Source organism: Homarus americanus, unplaced genomic scaffold (assembly GCF_018991925.1).
Source record: "Homarus americanus isolate GMGI-L3 unplaced genomic scaffold, GMGI_Hamer_2.0 scaffold16894, whole genome shotgun sequence".
Lineage (NCBI taxonomy): Eukaryota > Metazoa > Arthropoda > Malacostraca > Decapoda > Nephropidae > Homarus > Homarus americanus.
The window spans coordinates 2,816,061-2,834,974 of NW_024746541.1; positions in this window are offsets into that span (position 1 = coordinate 2,816,061).

Sequence of the window (18,914 nt, forward strand, 5' to 3'; positions counted from 1 at the left end):
GGTAGTGAGGGGGCTACTGCTGTCTGTCCGCTGGGTGACGTGACCGCCGCATCAAACACAACAGAAATCGACTGTCAGTTGAGTGAACACGAATAGGCAATGGGGACGTCCAGTAAATAAAATACTGGGACACATAGTTCAATGTCTGGAGAGAGAGAGAGAGAGAGAGAGAGAGAGAGAGAGAGAGAGAGAGAGAGAGAGAGATGTATCAATAAATATAATATTCCCGTACATACGAGTATAATTGTTTTTGTTATTGGTCACATTCTGAATAAATCCATTGCTGACCATGTGTCTGTCTCAGTGTATAGCTCGTAATGGGTCAGGTACCATGTGTCTGTCTCAGTGTATAGCTCGTAATGGGTCAGGTACCATGTGTCTCTCAGTGTATAGCTCATGATGGGTCATGTACAATGTGTCTCTCAGTGTATAGCTCGTAATGGGTCAGGTACCATGTGTCTCTCAGTGTATAGCTCATGATGGGTCATGTACAATGTGTCTCTCAGTGTATAGCTCGTAAAGGGTCAGGTACCATGTGTCTGCCTCAGTGTATAGCTCATGATGGGTCAGGTACCATGTGTCTGTCTCAGTGTGTAGCTCATGATGGGTCAGGTACCATGTGTCTGCCTCAGTGTATAGCTCATGATGGGTCAGGTACCATGTGTCTGTCTCAGTGTGTAGCTCATGATGGGTCAGGTACCATGTGTTTGTCTCAGTGTATAGCTCGTAAAGGGTCAGGTACCATGTGTCTGTCTCAGTGTGTAGCTCATGATGGGTCAGGTACCATGTGTCTGTCTCAGTTCTCCCTTAAGTAGATATTAGGAATAATAGTACGCCTATAAATTTGTCACATAAAATCATATTAAAATGGGAAAAAAAATCTTCATATTACCAGGACTGTGTCTAGAGTTTGGACTGTGGGGATGATTGGGAGGGAGGAAGATGGACTGGATGAAGAAAAGCTTGACCTCTATCTCCTTCCCTTCCTCGCAAATGGTCTCCTTTCATTTTTCCTCTTGAGTTTGGCCCTCCACTTGACCACTAGACCAGGGCGTCCAATTAGCAAGAGCCTCACAATGTTTGTGTTATACATCTTTCGGCCAACGACCCAGTTACCCTGATGGAAAATATGATATAGAGAAGTCTACAACTAGGGTGTGTGGTGGTGGGTGTACCACTAGGGTGTATGGTGGTGGGTGTACCACTAGGGTGTGTGGTGGTGAGTGTACCACTAGGGTGTGTGGTGGTGGCTGTATCACAAGGGTGTGTGGTGGTCGGTGTACTACAAGGTAGGGTGTGTGGTGGTGGCTGTATCACAAGGGTGTGTGGTGGTCGGTGTACTACAAGGGGTGTGTGAGTGGGTGTGTGCACCACTAGGGTATTTAGTGGTAGCAGTACCACACAAGGGTGTGTGTGAGTGGCTAGCTATACCACAAGGGTGTGTGGTGGTGGGTGTGCCTCTAGGGTGTGTAAAGGTGGTGGGTGCACCACTAGGGTGTGTATGTAGGTGCGTTGTGCCACTAGGGTGTGGTGGTGGGTGTACCACTGGGGTGTGTGGTGGTGGGTGTGCCTCTAGGGGTGTGTGGTGGTGGGTGTACCACTAGGGTGTGTGTGGTGGTGGGTGTAACACTAGGGTGTGTGGGAGGTGGGTGTACCACTAGGGTGTGTGGTGGTGGGTGTGCCACTAGGGTGTGTGGTGGTGGATGTGCCACTAGGGGTGTTGATGGTGAGTGTACCACTCCGGGTGTGTGGTGGTGGGTGTGCCTCAAGGGTGTGGTGGTGGGTGTACCACTAGGGTGTGTGGTGGTAGGTGTACCACTAGGGTGTGTGATGGTGGGTGTACTACAAGGGTGTGTGGTGGTAGGTGTACCACTAGGGGTGTGTGTTGGTGGGTGTACCACTAGGGTGTGTAGTGGTGGGTGTACCACACCCTAGGGTGTATGGTGGTGGGTGTACACAGGGGTGTGTGGTGGTGGTATGCCACTGGTGTGTGTTGGTGGGTGTACCACTAGGGTGTGTGGTGGTGGATGTACCACTAGGGTGGTGGGTGTACCACTAGGGTGTATGGTGGTGGGTGTACCACTAGGGTGTGTGGGAGTGGGTGTACCACTAGGGTGTATGGTGGTGGGTATACCACTAGGGTGTGTGGGGGTGGGTGTACCACTAGGGTGTGTTGTGGTGGATGTACCACTAGGGTGTGTGGGGGTGGGTATACCACTAGGGTGTGTGCTGGTGGGTGTACTACAAGGGTGTGTGGTGGTGAGTGTCCCACTAGTGTACCACCTGACCCAGCTTCATTGCTCCCTGACCCAGCTTCGTTGCTACCTGACCCAGCTTCGTTGCTACCTGATCCAGCTTGGAGAAGGACGTGCCCCCAAGTTCTCCCGTTAGTGACCAAGGAAAATGGCCGCCTTGGATCATTGTGTCTTGGGGGAGGAGGACGGGAGTGTGGGGAAAGACGACCTCCTGGCCACTCTGTTAAGGCAGCTGGGGCATTTGAGGAGTGAGGTTGACACTCTAAAGGGGGAAAGTGAAGCCCTCAAGACTGAACTCCTTCAGGTAGGTGTCCTGCTTAGCAGGACACCTGCGAAGGAGGAGCAGGCGTGGAGAGTGGTTGTCTCCAAGGGGACTAGGGTCAGGGTCAGGAAAGCTGACCAGGGTGTGGAGTGTAGGAACCCCTACCAGGTGCTGGAGGAAGCTGGCGAGGAAGAGAAGAGGCAGGAAAGTGTGGTGCAGGTAGAGGAAAGGGCAGTTGTACAAACCCTGCCCAGAGGTAAGGTCGTGGTAGTTGGGGGCAGCCAGGTGAGGTTTTTAGATAGGACTTTTTGTACAAGAGATAGGAAACGTAGGACTAGGGTGTGTTTTCCTGCGGCTGGGATAGGGCATGTAGCTGCGATGTTAGACAGGGTTTTGTCAGGGGAGGGTACCATCCAGTAGTGTGTCTTAGTGTGGGAGGAAACGACATAGGATGTGAGGAACTTTTCAAGAGGTATAGGGAGGCGCTGGGGAAGATTAGAGATAGGGGAGGGATCCCGATAGTATGTGTTGTCTTGCCTAGAAGAGGGGTTGGTCGTCAATGGCTGTCCAGGGCAATTGCTATAAATTGCCGACTGGAAAAACATTGTGCAAACAACGGTTGGGCATTCATTGATAAGTGGCAACGATTCTATGGCAACGACTACCTGTACAGTCGTGACGGAGTGCACTTGTCTAGTGCGGGGGTAAAGACGTTGTCTGCATCCCTGGAGCGTGAAATTGTCACTCCAAAGGGGGGTTTCGCCAGTAGAGAGAGGTCGGGGAAAGTGGGAGTCAAAAAACAAGCAGGTCCTGGGAAGTAAAATTAGTTACTCAGGACAAGGGGTAAAACAGGACCAGGGAAGGGTAGGTTTAAATGTATACTATACAAACAGTAGGAGCGTTAGAAATAAAATAGACTTGCTGAGAGCGGTTGTATGTAACCGAGAATGTAGACGTCATAGCAATCACTGAAACTTGGATGAATCTGGCGAGCAAAATTTTTTATCAGAGTACCACATAGAAGGGTACAACCTTTTTCACAAGGACAGGGAAGGTAGGAAGGGGGGAGGGGTCGCACTTTTCGTCAAGGATACATTAAAATGTTGTATTAATAATTCAATAAAGGGTGAAATAGGAACCGAGTCTGTATGGGTAGAAATCACGGAAGGAAGAGAAAAACTAATTATGGGAGTGATTTACAGGCCCCCAAGTGTTGGCAGAGAAGCAGCTCAGCCTATATGGCAGGAAATGAGTAGGGCAGCAAAATATAACAACCTGTGCACTATGGGGGATTTTAACTCCAGAAATATTGACTGGGACAACATTGTAGGTGACTATGAATCCGAAGACTTCCTCGATGCAGTACAGGACAATTTTTTGAAACAACTAATTACAGAACCTACTAGAGGTGACAATATATTAGACCTAGTATTAACAAATAAAGAAAATATTATCAGCGATATCACAGTAGGGGAAGAATTAGGTAACAGTGATCACATAGAAATCAGGTTCACCCTATATTGGGAAACAAAAAACAATGACAATATGGTCAGAGTCCCAAACTTTCGGTTGGCGGATTATCAGGGGTTAAGAAGGTACCTAGGTGAGGTCACCTGGGAACAGTCACGTCAGTCCCCAGTAGGAAGGGGTGAGGTCATATTTGACACAACAATTGATCATGACTATAATATATTCACTAGTATACTACATAAAGCACAAGAACAAAATATACCATACAGAAAAATAGGTCAAATAAGAATGAGCCAAGGTGGATGACCAGAAAACTTAAACATGACATAGGAATAAAGAAAGGAATATATAAGAAATTAAAGGGAGGGGTGGAGCAGCTGAGAAATAGGTATAATGAACTATCTAGGAATGTTAAGAAAAATGTAAGGAAAGCAAAGAGAGACTATGAAATCAAAATAGCAAGTGAATCCAAGGCGAATCCCAAGGGATTTTTCCAGGTATATACAACAAAAGTCAAGGACAAAGCTGGGCCTTTAATGTCAGGGAGGGGAGAAGTGATAAATGGCAGTGAAGAAATAAGCAAAGCATTGAACAACTACTTCTTATCAGTTTTCACCGAAGAAATTCGCGAGGAAATTCCAGAGGTGGAACTGATATTTAGGGGAAAGGATGAGGAGAAATTAAAGAATATCACTATCAGAAAAGAGGATGTTCTTAAGAGGATAAATAAACTAAAGAAGACAAAATCCCCAGGGCTGGACGAAATTTTCCCTCGAGTCTTGAAAGAGTGTAGGGAAAAGATTAGCGGACCCCTCGTAAACTTATTTACAAAATCATTAGACACGGGAGTTGTGCCAGACTTGTGGAAACAGGCAAATGTAGTACCCATATTCAAAAAGGGAGACAGAGCATCAGCGTCAAATTACCGGCCGATCAGTTTGACGTCAGTAGTGGGGAAATTTCTTGAATCAATTATAGCAGATAGCATCCGATCGCATCTAGAGAAAAGCAAATTAATCTACGACTCTCAACATGGGTTTACAAAGGGAAAATCTTGTCTAACAAATCTGCTGACGTTTTTTAGGAAAGTCTTCGAGGTAGTAGATAATGACGAAAATTACGATGTTATTTACTTAGACTTTAGCAAAGCATTTGACAGAGTACCGCATCAGAGGCTTCTGAGAAAAATTAAAGCTCATGGTATCGAGGGGAAAGTTTTAAATTGGATAAAATCATGGCTCACCGATAGAAACAGAGGGTCAGCGTAGATGGTGTTAAATCTGAGTGGGGCCGTGTAACCAGTGGGGTTCCCCAGGGGTCAGTACTAGGCCCACTCTTGTTCATAATCTACATAAACGATCTAGATACTGGGATCAGCAGTGACATAAGCAAGTTTGCGGATGACACCAAAATAGGGCGGCAGATTAATTCCGGGCAGGATGCAAATGCATTACAGGAGGATCTAAATAAACTGCAGGGGTGGTCTGAAAAATGGCAAATGAAATTCAACACCAGCAAGTGCAGCGTACTTTATATTGGAAGAACAAATACTGATAATGTATCCAGCTTTAACAACATCAACCTAGAGAAATCGACTTGTGAAAGAGACCTAGGGGTACTTGTAAGCCCGGACCTACGGCCTAGAAAACAGTGCGTTAATGTTCGAAATAAGGCAAACAGAGTATTGGGTTTTATATCTAGAAGTGTAAGTAACAAGAGTGCAGAGGTCTTATTGTAACTATATCTTGCGCTAGTCAGGCCGCACCTCGATTATGCGGTTCAGTTCTGGTGCCTTATTATAGAATGGATATCAATTCACTAGAGTCGGTGCAGCGAAGAATGACAAAAATGATTCCGGTACTTAGAAACCTTCCATATCAAGATATATTAAAGAAACTAAACTGTGCATTCCCTAGAAAGACGAAGAGTGCGGGGAGTTATGATAGAAGTATTTAAGTGGGTGGAAGGAATCAATATAAGAGGTATAGATAAAGTTCTTATAATATCCGAGCAGGATAGGACTCATAGCAACAGAATTAAGTTGGATAAGTTTAGGTTTGGGAGGGAGATAGGAAGGAACTGGTTCACAAATTGGGTGGTAGACGAGTGGAACAAGCTTAGCAACTTTGTAGTAAGTGCTGGAACACTGGAAAGCTTTAAAAGGAGGTTAAATAGATTCATGGATGATAGAGATTGGTAGTAACTCTCGACAGGAGCTGCCATGCACAGGCCAACCGGCATAGTATTGCAGAATCCTTATTTCTTATGTTCTAATATAATGTTGGGGGAACATCAGTACAGAGTTCGGCGAAAAATCAAGATGAGTACTTTGTGAATTTACTTCTTGGTCATTTTCTTATGGTAATGCTGTCTAGGTGATTAGACTGAGTTCGATTAAGTAATTGTTTAAAATTTCTTGTAGTTCACTTTTTACTCTGACCCCATATTACTCTTAGTTTACTTTGTGTTAGGGTTATTGTTGGTTATTAAATACGGAGACGTTACCTATTTTGGTTAAATTTGGCCATTTTCGAATGGCTTGTGTTCCTATCCCCTGTTGTGGTCTTATCTGTTATTACTCAATTTTTTAAAGGAAATTTCTGAAAATGAGTGAGTGAGAGTTGTGACCTATGAGGGAGTTTTCTCTGACCCAGTGCTCGTATAATTACCTGCAAGCCTTCTAATACTTGGCCGGACGTTTCCCTCGCACGAGAAGACGGTTCTCGATGTTTAAATTGTTTTTGTTATTTTCCTTGAAAAATAAATTACATTACTATGAGCGTCATGTGCATGAATAGCATTTGACAATATATTTATTTTTGTTAATGTTATCAACGTCTAAAACACATTTTTCACGAATTACACCTTGACTCCAATCTAGAGAAACGATTAACGATTTTACAAGTTTCGCCCCATTTTGGTGTGAAGGAAGATACGTAAATTGTACACACTGGAGGTGCAACTTAATATTACGTCAAATGTTCGCTGCTTTATTTCAGCAAAAATATAATAGATTGTGAAGTCGGCAGCTCCACAAGAGATAACAGTACTTGCCTACAGGTTTCCCAGAGGTGATAAAAGGCTTTTCCTTGTGGACGGAGCACAGTCCTGTATTGCTGCTCCTTCGAAGTACAACGGTGTGAGGGTCGACCATGGGGTTGACTCCTCCTGGGAAGGTAGAGGGAGAGGTAGACCTGGGATTGACTTCTCCAGGGAAGGTGGAGGGAGAGGTCGTCCCGGGGTTAACTCCTCCAGGGAAGGTGGAGGGAGAGGCCGACCCGGGGTTAACTCCTCCAGGGAAGGTGGAGGAGGACGAAGGTCGTTGCCGTTGAGTTTGATGTTGGTTCTCGTATGTGATGGAGAAAAATAGCGACACTTGATAGAAATTCAGTCTGAAAAAATTGCCGGGGAAATTTTTGCATTTTAGTTTACTAATTGTGACACCTGCGGGGTACCACTCGGCAAATAATTAGGTCCTTCAGATGTGGGTGCCATGTTGGGACACACTGACATAACTAATTAAGAGGTAACAGTTCACATCTCACGCCTCTGCACTCCTAAAGTCATATGAGCTCGATAATTTTTTCTTCAGTTCATAAATTGGTGGATTTCACTTGGGATTTAAAATAATATTGTTCACCCAAGAAAGATTCTGCAGTAATTTAACTTCACTGCTTTATATTTATATATGGATTGATATTGTAACACGATTTTGACCCCTTTTGACATGACTTTTGTTTGAACATGACCTTGTATACTGACATGACCTTATATATGGGTATGGAATTATACACTAGTATGGGGTGAAGGTCATGCGTAAGGTCCTCTTCCACCTGTTGTGTGTCATAGTGTTACGTACACACACCACCTGTTGTCACGGACGTCTTTCTGGTAAACACAGTGTTTGTTTGTTGATGAATGGATGTGCTTGTCCTTATTTGTGTTTGCATAAGTGTGTACGTTTGTTTACATGGCATTTGAGTGAGTGTGTGTGTGTGTGTGTGTGTGTGTGTGTGTGTGTGTGTGTGTGTGTGTGTGTGTGTAATAATAATAATAATAATAATAATAATAATAATAAACGGCTTATTAATAGAGTTGCAGCCGGTGGCTGAAAATATACAAACTTACATGTGATTTAGACATAATGATATGCGTTCAATACATTTACAGGGCTGTACAGTACATAAATCAGGAGTTGTTTATTATTTTAACAATAGATGAGATGGTGCTATTCTTATATCTATCGGTGAGGGCTCTTATGGGCTGAATTTTGTTGTAGTGGCGGACTGCGCAAGGTGGGTGGGGGGCTGCCGGTGGCAGGAGGTGGCGATGACTAGGGTGGTGCAATAGTTGGCTGCCAAACCTTTCCAGTGCTTGGTGGTGGAGGTCACTGAGGGATGGCATTTCCAGGGTGGAGAGAGCGTTGGTGTAGCTGGAGTAGTCAGCGCCGAGCATGATTCTGCAGGCCCTTTTCTGTACCTTCTCTAGCTGACGTTGTTGGGTGGAGTTGAGGAAAGACGACCAGGCTGGTGACGCATACGTTAGTTTGGGGAGAATAAAGGCGTTGTAGATGTTCCTCGGCTCTGGCGTGGGTGTCCCAAGTGACCTAAGTCGTCGTAGCATGTAGAGATGGTATGAGGCTGCCTTGACTGTGTTATTTACATGGGCCTTCCAGTCAAGTTTTCTGTCTATAGTAACACCCAGGAGTTTGGCAGACTGCACCAGCTGGAGAGGATGGGCACCCACTGTGACTGCTGGGGCTTGCACTGGAGTGGTGGCGGTATTGATGTGCATGACTACGGTTTTGGTGTGGTTGATGGTGACCTTGTTCTCCGTAGTCCATGCCTGTAGCCTGTCCAGGGTGCCTTGTAGCGATGAGTAGTCTGGTGCGGTGTTGTCCACTGAAACCCTCACAGTGCAGTCATCCACGTACTTCCACCTGTGAGGAGTGTCCGATAGAGCGTCGTTGATCAGGATGAGGAAGCACAGTGGTCCCATCTTGGTCCCCTGGGGAACACCGCAGGTGAGGTGTTGGAATGTAGAGACCAAGCCCTGATACCTCACTGCCTGGCGACGTCCACTCAAGAAATCAGTGAGCCATGAGACCAGGTTGGTGGGCAGCCCTAGTGCAATGGCCTTGTTGATAACAGTGCAGTGTTCAACAAGGTCAAAGACCTTCCTGAAGTCAACAAGAGCGACGGCCAGTGATGTTTTACGTTTCTGCAGGTTTTTGTGCAGAAAATCCAGAAAGCTCACTAAGCAGTGTGATGTAGAGGAGGTCCTCATATTGCCAAATTGCTGTGAATCAATTGACTGATAGTTTCTGGCAAATGCCCACTCAAAAACAAAGTCCTCACAAAGTAGACTGGGTATGGGGGTAATGGCAACTGGCCCGAGGTCGTTAGGGGACTGTGGGGTGGTGACCTTGGGGATGGGGGTGACAAATGCGGTTTTCCATTCATTAGGGCATTTGCTTTGTCTGAGGGATGCATTAATAATAGAACAGAGGGGGGCGGCAAGTTCGACTGCAAACTTCTTGTATATTTTGATTGGGAGGTCAATTGGGGTCTCGGAGCGTTTGGATTTAAATTTCAGGAGTTTGTTGGCGATTTCATATGGTTGAACACTGGGAGGGGAGGAGGGGGAAGGTAAGTAAGCTGGGAGGAGAGTGAGGTCAAGACTGGGTAAGGTATGACATATGGTAGCAAAATGGTTATTAATTATCTCAGCTGCCTCCTCACTAGGTAAATGTGAGATGAAAGGAAGTGTGTGTGTGTGTGTGTGTGTGTGTGTGTGTGTGTGTGTGTGTGTGTGTGTGTGTGTGTGTGTGTGTGTGTGTGTGTGTGTGTGTGTGTGTGTGTGTGTGTTACATAATGGCAATAACAATACAGAATCACTAACAGATTCTCAGGTATTATGGTAAACCATCGTTGTTTGAGGGGAGTGAAGGCGAGGGTATGTTTGTCACGGACGGGAAGAGCAGCTGTTGTGTACACCTGCTGGCCAAGTGTCTCACACAGCTCACGTGTTGAATAATAATGCATGGGAACACTACACCTGGGAGGATCAAGGACTCACATCTGCCTCACTCTACCTGTACTCTACTAACACCCGCCTCACTCTACCTGTACTCTACTAACACCTGCCTCACTCTACCTGTACTCTACTAACACCTGCCTCACTCTACCTGTACTCTACTAACACCTGCCTCACTCTACCTGTGCCTATACTAACACCTGCCTAACTCTACCTGTACTATACTAACACCTGCACCTCACTCTACTGTACTATACCAACACCTGCCTCACTCTACCTGCCTTTACTAACACCTGCCCTCCTCTTTCCTGTACTCTCTAACACCTCACTCTACCTGTGCTATACTAACACCCGCCTCACTCTACCTGTATACCAACACCTGCCTCACCTACCTGCCCTATACTAACACCTCCCTCTGCCCATATCTACTTTCTTAACTGCCTCACTCTACCAGTACTATACTAACACCTGCCTCACTCTACCTGTACTATACCAACACCTGCCTCACTCTACCTGTACTATACCAACACCTGCCTCACTCTACCTGTACTTTACTGACACCTACCTCACTCTACCTGTACTTTACTAACACCTGCCTCACTCTACCTGTACTGTACTAACACCTGCCTAACTCTACCTGTACTTTACTGACACCTACCTCACTCTACCTGTACTTTACTAACACCTGCCTCACTCTACCTGTACTGTACTATACCAACATCCTCTCTCTCTCTCTCTCTCTCTCTCTCTCTCTCTCTCTCTCTCTCTCTCTCTCTCTCTCTCATTCATTACGACCGTTTTCCTCAGTACTGACCTTCAATATACTGTCTCCAACACACCGTCTCCATAACTCTGTCCAGCACACTGAGGAGGTAGGTCATTAATATGGAGTAAGGTGGTAGGAGTCAGAACAAAGCCTTGAAGTATTCCAGCGCTGATTGGAAAGTAGTCATAAAGGGTTGCCGTCCACCATTGTGGGGAAATGGTAGTTGGAGAAATAGGATGAACTGTTGTCAGAAAAAAAAGTCGATTGGCACCTGTCATATCCCTTTAGTTTATCCCAGTCAGCTCTGCCATAGTGGCAGTGAGTGTGTGTGTGTGTGTGTCTGGGGAAGGGGAGGGATGGAGAGATGTAGAAATAGTGCAAGACTCAGAGATATGACAATGATCAAAAGAACTTACTGGATAGGATACAATAGCGGTATTAAGGTTTTGTTCGGGGTTGTGAAGAATAAGATGTGAGAGTTTAACTTTTTGCCAAAATAATCAGTGTGTCATGTCTGCTCAGTGAGGAGCTGAGCAAGGTTTCTTTATTGGGTCCGTCTGTACCTGCACAAGAAGAGTGGCTAAAGCATGGACTATTGTGTATATAATATTCACCAATGATAAATTTAACAGATTAGTTGGAAGGGAGAATGCTTTCAATTTTTTATTATAATGAGTCAAAGGGCGTAGGATTAGTGTGGTTTGGGAGCAGTAGATACATCAGATAAAGGAAGGATTTAGATAAGTGAAAGTTTAATCCAGAGCTTAGTATGATATGTAGGGAGGAAGAGTCAGGTATGGCAAGGGAGACCTGTTCAGAGGAAGGTATACAAGTGACTCGACTTTGACAGAAGAAGAATGGCATGAATGTAAGTATTAAGCAAGAAGGCATTAGGTATTAAGTTAGGTAATAAAAACAAATTAGTGACATTATCTGGGGACCCGGCATTGCTGAAAATTATATAAGAACAATGACTGAAGTTGAAATGATTACGAACTTAATGACTCCCAGGGATGAGTGAGGCTGACTATTTTGGTTGTGTGGTCTGTGAAGATTATTACCATCAGTGGAGATATTTCTATTATTGTTTCTTGTCATTATGAAGTTATAACTGATGATAAGTGGTGAGATGTGAAATGTACTCACCAGTAGTCAGCTTAATGGGTGATAACAGTCGGAATGTGGCAGTTGTCTAGGAAATGAAGTACAGTACATCATGTAAATTAAATAATATAATCACACATTTTTTATTTTTTATTCTTTGTAAAGTTATTTATTTGTTTCCTTATAACCAGTACAACCGGGCCTGGAGCTGAGAATAATCCCTGCATCTCTCCTCGGCGTGTCTGGGAAGACGGATAACTGGCCGCTACTTGGAGATAAATAAGCTATATATATTCTTATGGCACCGGGGTACAGTACATCCCTATCTTACAGGTGGAATATTCTGGCCACGTCTGATACATACAACATGCAAGAAACATTTTTGTCATCGTTATCTTTATATGCGCCTCAAGTAATTTATTCTTAAATTTGGTTCTTAATGTGATGGTCAAGTCTGACCCTTTTTGAGGATGGCAGAGGTTACAACCGGACGGTGTTAGCACGTGTGTGGAAAGTTTAGTGAATGTAAGATGAGTGGAAGGAGGAAGGCGGAAATGAAACAACAGGAGAGTGATGATACGCGGAGCACCGCCAGGACGGAACCGTGAGACTCAAGAAATGCATTACGGTAGATGTTGAAATTACTATAACATATTATAATATACTTGGTGAGTCACCCGGGTGGAGGGACAGGAGGTAGTGCACGACCATCACCCAGGCCTCCCGCACCTCCCTACCATATTTCAGCTCTAGCTTAAAAAAACTGTGGAAATGCATATGGAACACACACACACACACACACTACTACTACTACTACTACTACTACTACTACTACTACTTTGCTGTCACTCGGAATAGAGTATGATGATCATCCAGCTATGGTAAATTTATATGGGTTATTAGGGATGTCGCCTAGGTTAGTGAATTTTGAGGTGACTAAAGAGCCCGATACGGGACCGGAAGCGACGTCCACATTCGTTGCACATGTGGAGGGCTCCATCTACTGTGGGAGGGGCGGTGGCAGTGTCTTTCTGACGTTGGCGCTTATCTGCCTCGGTTTGCAGTCGGGCTAACTCGAAGGTATTGACATCTTCTCGTGTGGTGCTCCTCCAAGCGTTACGATGTGGAGTAATCGACTCCTAGGTGAGGGGGTCGATTTGGCACCTTTTCAGGTTTGTCTTAAGACTATCCTTATACCATTTCAATTGCCCGCCAGCGTTACGTTTACTATTAGTTAGGTGACTGTAAAGTAGCTACTTAGCAGTCTACTGTCGTCCATGCGGGTAACATGACCAGTCCAACGTAGTTGCTCATGGAAAATGGTAGCCTCGATGCTCCTACAGTTGATGTCAGCAAGAATGCTGGCATTTGTTCTCTTGTCTTCCCAGCTGACTCGGAGGATGGAAAGTAGACTACGTTGGTGAAAGTTTTCATGTGCCTTGAGGTGCCTCCTGTATGTGACCCATGTCTCACTGCCATATAGCAGGGTGGGGAGGACCATTGCTCGATATACGTGCTGCTTTGTGGATAATTTCAGCACCCCACAGCTGAAGACACGATTTCGGAGACCGCCAAAGGCTTGAGATGCACATCTGATCCGATGCTGAATCTCTTCATCGATGTCTGCGGTGGTGGACAGGTGGGAGCAGAGATACCGAAAGTGGGAAACATGGAGGTGTGTTTGAAACAGAGGCAGGTTGAAAGAGAATTTGAGTCTTACGTACATTCACCTCAAAGCCGAACTGTGCATACGTATCTGCATAGGTGTTCAGGATCTCCTGTAGGTCGTGTTCTGTGTGAGCAACAAGAGTGAGGTCGTCTGCATGCTGAAGTTCAGTAATGGAAGCTGCCGACACCTTTGTTCTTGCCTGGAGTCGTCTTATGTTGAAAAGACCCCCCTTCACCAGGTACTCGAAGTTCACCCCGCTGGCTAAATTGGCACTGGCATGAGTAAGGAAGGCAGCCAAGAATATGGAAAAGAAATTTGGTGCCAGTACACACCCTTGTTTAACCCCTGTTTGGATGGGGAAGAACTCTGACTGGGTGCCGTTGTGCAGGACACTGCTGTTCATGCCGTCGTGGAGTTGCCTCATAATGGCGATGAATTTAGGTGGGCAGCCAAAATGGATGAGGGTCCACCAGAGGGCTTCCCTGTTGACCGAGTCGAAGGCCTTGGTTAGGTCGATGAAAGCTATGTACAGGTCATGACGCTATTCTCTGCACCTTTCTTTCATCTGGCAGGCAGCAAAGATCATGTCAGTGGTGCCACGTGATGGTCTAAAACCACATTGAGATTCTGGGAGGAAGTTTTCCACCTCAGGAAGAAGTCTGTTTAGGAGGACTCGGGTGATAATCTTGCCAGCTATGGAGAGCAGTGCGATTCCACGGTAGTTTCCTCAATCTGACCGCTCCCCCTTGGTCTTATAAATATTGACAATGGAAGCATCTTTAAAAGCTTGGGGGATTTCCTCCTTTTCCCATATATTCTCCAGGAGAGAGTGGAGACGACTGGTAAGTAGAAGTCCTCCAGCTTTATACACCTCGGATGGGATTCCGTCAGTCCCTGAGGCTTTGTTATTTTTCATCTGCTTGATGGCAGTAGCTACCTCATCCATGGATGGAGGATAGCTGAGGACATCCACATCAGTGTTTCGGTTGAGCAATGAACGTAGTGCTCTTTCCAGCGCTGAAGGAGGCCTTCATTGTCTTTAATTATGTGGTTACCGTCAGATGAGCGAAGGGGGGCTCCGCCACGAGTGACTGGCCCATAAAATGTTTAAGTGGAAATGAAAAATTCGCGCATCATGTGCTGATCTGCAATTTGTTGTGCTCCAAATGCTTTATTTTTTAGCCAGTCGTTCTTTAGATTGCGAAGTTCCCGCTGGGCTACCGCTTTCTTCTTGCGGAAGGTATCAGCTTTGGTAGGAGACTAAGGGTTGTTCTGCCAGTCAGTAACAGCAGAACGTTTATCATCGATGAGTACTTTGATTGCCTGGTCATATTCATCAAACCAGTCCTGGTGTATTCTTTTGAACTGGCCTCTGCAGGTCTTTGTCATAACAGTATTAAGAGACTCCCATTCGGCACTGGGATTCACGTTGTTTGCTGTTGGGTTGCTCATGCCCATGTTCGAGCTGCTCTCTGAAAGCATGTGCTACCTTTGGATCCTCCAGACGCTTAGTATTAAAACCTCTTCTGGAGGCTTGCTGCCTTCTCCATTTTGGGGCAACATGAAGTGAGAGTTTGGATCTCACAAGTCGATGATCAGTGTTACAGTGGTCTGAGCCACGCATGGCACGGGTGATGAGGACATCTCGGCGATCTCCTTCTCTGAAAATGATGTAGTCAATGAGATGCCAGTGTTTGGATCATTGGTGTTGCCACGATCCCTTGAACTTGTCGGCCTGCCTAAGCAGGTATTGGTGATAGTGAGGTTGTGAGCAGCACACTTACTGAGAAGGAGTAGGCCATTGGCATTACACTTGCCTTGTCCATTTCTCCCTATCGTTCTGTGCCAAATGTGAGCATCTCTGCCAACTCTGGCATTGAAGTCGCCAAGGAGCACATCCTTGTCTTCTCTGGGGATAGAGGTTAGCACTCTGTCGAGGTCGGCATAAAATGCCTCCTTGATGTCATCCTCTGTATCCAGTGTTGGGGCGTATGCACTGATGAAGACGGCATGACGTGAGTGATTCAGTGGGACTCGAAACGTCATGAGGCGCTCGTTGATCCCAATAGGCATTTCAGTTAGCCTGTGTAGGATGCATTGAAGGATGGCAAAGCCAACTCCATAGATGCAGTTTCTCTGTGCAGCAGGCTTACCCTTTCAGAAGAAGGTGTAGCCAGACCCCCGTTCTGTGAGTTGGCCCTCATCTGGGAGCCGGGACTCACTGATGGCTGATATGTCGATGTTATACCTAACCAGCTCTTTTGCCACAAGGGCAGTTCGTCTGTGAGGACGCTTATTTGTGCCAGTATCTAAAAGGGTCTTGGCATTCCATGCAGCGACCATAAGATGTGGTATGGTTTGTTTTTGTTTTGATTTGTGGTTTTGATTGTGTTTTCGACCGCATAAGGATGACCTTACTGGCTGCAATTGCCCATTCAGGTTGGGTTTTTAAGCAGGCTATTTTTAGGGCACCTTTTCCAGCCCTCCTCCCCTTTTGGGGTGACCAGAGTGGCTCTTCGTAAGGGCTGCTCAGTCGCACAGACAGGACCGGATTGCACTGCTGCCTAGATCCCAGTGCATAAACGACCATCTTATCTGTGCCGCCCATGTACAGAGTTGTGACTAGAGACTCCCGGCAGTCATCTCCGCCTGTCCCCCGTCGCCACTCGTCCGTCGCCATAGGGCTTTTGAGGATATAGGGGTTTGATGATGATGAGAGGTATGATGAGCTGGGTGATGGCTGTGCGTGAGTTGATTTATGTGGTGAGGCAGGACCAAAGGCTTCAACCACACATCTTGGCTCTCCCTTTTCCTAATCCAGTGGTGGAAGTGTTGCAACGACTGGGGAGAGGGAGAGTTGCAATGGACTGCCAATAGCCCAGTTTTGTTGGGTTTCGCCTAAATAGCCTGTCCATCAGGCATTGCCTACACCGCCGTTGGGGTCTTGTTGGAGCTCTGTAAACATGTCTGCCTGATGAAGGGCTCCACCGCAGATTTTTCGTTCGGGGTTTACCCCTGTAGCCTTATTCCTGCCAAGGTTAATCCGCAAGGTAGCGGGGCGGTGGTTGGTAGGCGCCAGGATGTGTCCACATGCCAGTGGGCCCATGTGCCGTCTCTCTTGGCCCACTGCTATTCCGAGATCCCCTGCTGATCTAGCCTGGGCCCACGAGGCACCCAGTTATCGTGTGCTGCCACGAGGAAGCACAGCAGGAATCTTGATGGTGAGGAGTCTGTGTACTGGCAGGGGAAGATTTATGCCAGTTGCTTCCCTGTTTGCTACGAGGGCTAGCCAGCGGGGGCAGCTGAAAGCGAAAGGAAGCAAGCAGTGCTTTCACCTTAACTCTAACATAATGCTGCCACTCTAGACGCATTTTACCACCCTGTGTGTGGCTGCACACACACACACACACACACACACACACACGCGGTATCTACAGCATCTTCTTTATCCACACGTCATAGCCTCTCCTTTAAATTTTGACAGCCTGATATCGTTTGAAGTAGTGGTAGGTGGTCGCCATCCCTCAAGTACGAGAAAGGGATCTTCATTGATGGACATTATAACCCCTGCTTCTTGATTTACTACTCAATACATCTTTATCTTGTTAATTTGTCAGATGTTATATTCACTGTGTGTGTGTGTGTGTGTGTGTGTGTGTGTGTGTGTGTGTGTGTGTGTGTGTGTGTGTGTGTGTGTGTGTGTGTGTGTGTGTGTGTGTGTGCATATTAGGAGATATACTGTAGTGTGTACGTCAACAACAAGCAGAGGGTATACAGTAGCTTGTAGCCAGATGACAAGCAGAAGATACAGTGTGAGGCAAAATAACAGAAGACACGAGACAGTATCTACAAGAGAGGACACACACAAAACCATCATAATCAACGGTGGTGGTGTATCAACAAGTAGGCGCCATTAACAACACGCCTCTTGCTGCCATCACGAAACTCACTTCTCGTTGTCTCTCCTCATTACACTTTCATTTCTACAACATTATTTTTCATTTATAGTTGTCTAATGTATAATTTCCCACACCTAACTGTACGACGTAGTGTTTATCTCCAACACCGGGGACTAGGAATAATACCTACGTCTCTCCTGCTGGTGTCCTGGCAAGATGGGCAACTGGCCACTACTGGAGGAGAAATGTGCTAGATATATTCTTATGGCATCTGGGTCTATCCTTCCTTTACAGGTGGTAAGTGTGTGTGTGTGTGTTGGAGATACACCAACAGGGAGGAAACTGTGTGAAGGAAAGCATGGGGAAACAAGAACCAACACAAATGAAATAAGGAATCCAAATTATAATGTCTGATAAAATATACAGGAACGAAAGAACAAGTAGAAGTTATAGTGTGTGGTAAAACATATACGTTATTAGGAGTATAATATGTTGTAAAATATTTTCTTTAGGAGAATTAACAATGTGTGGCAAAATATACAGGGTAATATATTGACAAAGAATATGTCCGCTGGTTAAGACTATAGTGTGTGGTAAAAATCAAACATAGAATATAAAGGAAATAAATAAAGCAGAAAAACGGTTAGGTTAGGTTAGGTTAATTACAATAATATGTAAAGTGGTTTAGGTTGATGGACGTAAATGAAGGGAAGAAAATGTAATAGAATCACCAGGGTAAGATGAGGAAGTTAAATAATTACACAAGAGAAGATTATAACAATTGAAAACAAATAAGTAAAATGGTGAGGTGTGAGAGAGACACCGAGCTCTCCCTTCACTCACCAACTCTATCTATACGTAAAGGTTTATTCTTTTATGTTACATATGTAGTTGATACAAAAGCAGTGAAAAAAATCTGTTTATAATTGCGCCCAGGAATGTATCTTACTGTGTGTGTTTGGGCCTATGTACTTGTATGATCGTTGTTATATATTCTAAACCTGTCTGAATAATACACACTTATATTGGGGTGACAAAGTTTCTGTTACGATTTAAAACATTAGTGAACACCTTGTGACTTTGGGCAAAAAATTATGTTGTGGGTAAACCGTGGTGTTGTAGCATCAGGGAGTGACTCAACTCTCCTCCCTAGTGTTGCCCTAACATCATATGTCACATGTCAGGCACTAACAGGCAAAAGTTAGTAAGATATCAAGCGGAGTGCTTACGGAGATGGTTGTAAGATATTATTCAATGTTGTTGAGGCCACTTGACCTGTAGGCGGCGAAACAGCAGGCGCCTCTGGCTGGGGGCACCTCGCTAATGATGCTCTCACAGAGTCGTCGACAGAAATAACACCTCTTGTGTGACTAATTAGGAACAACTTCCCCTTATGGCGTCGGTAGTGAGACGGAAGACAAATTATCGCTGGAGGTTAATGTACATCACTTAT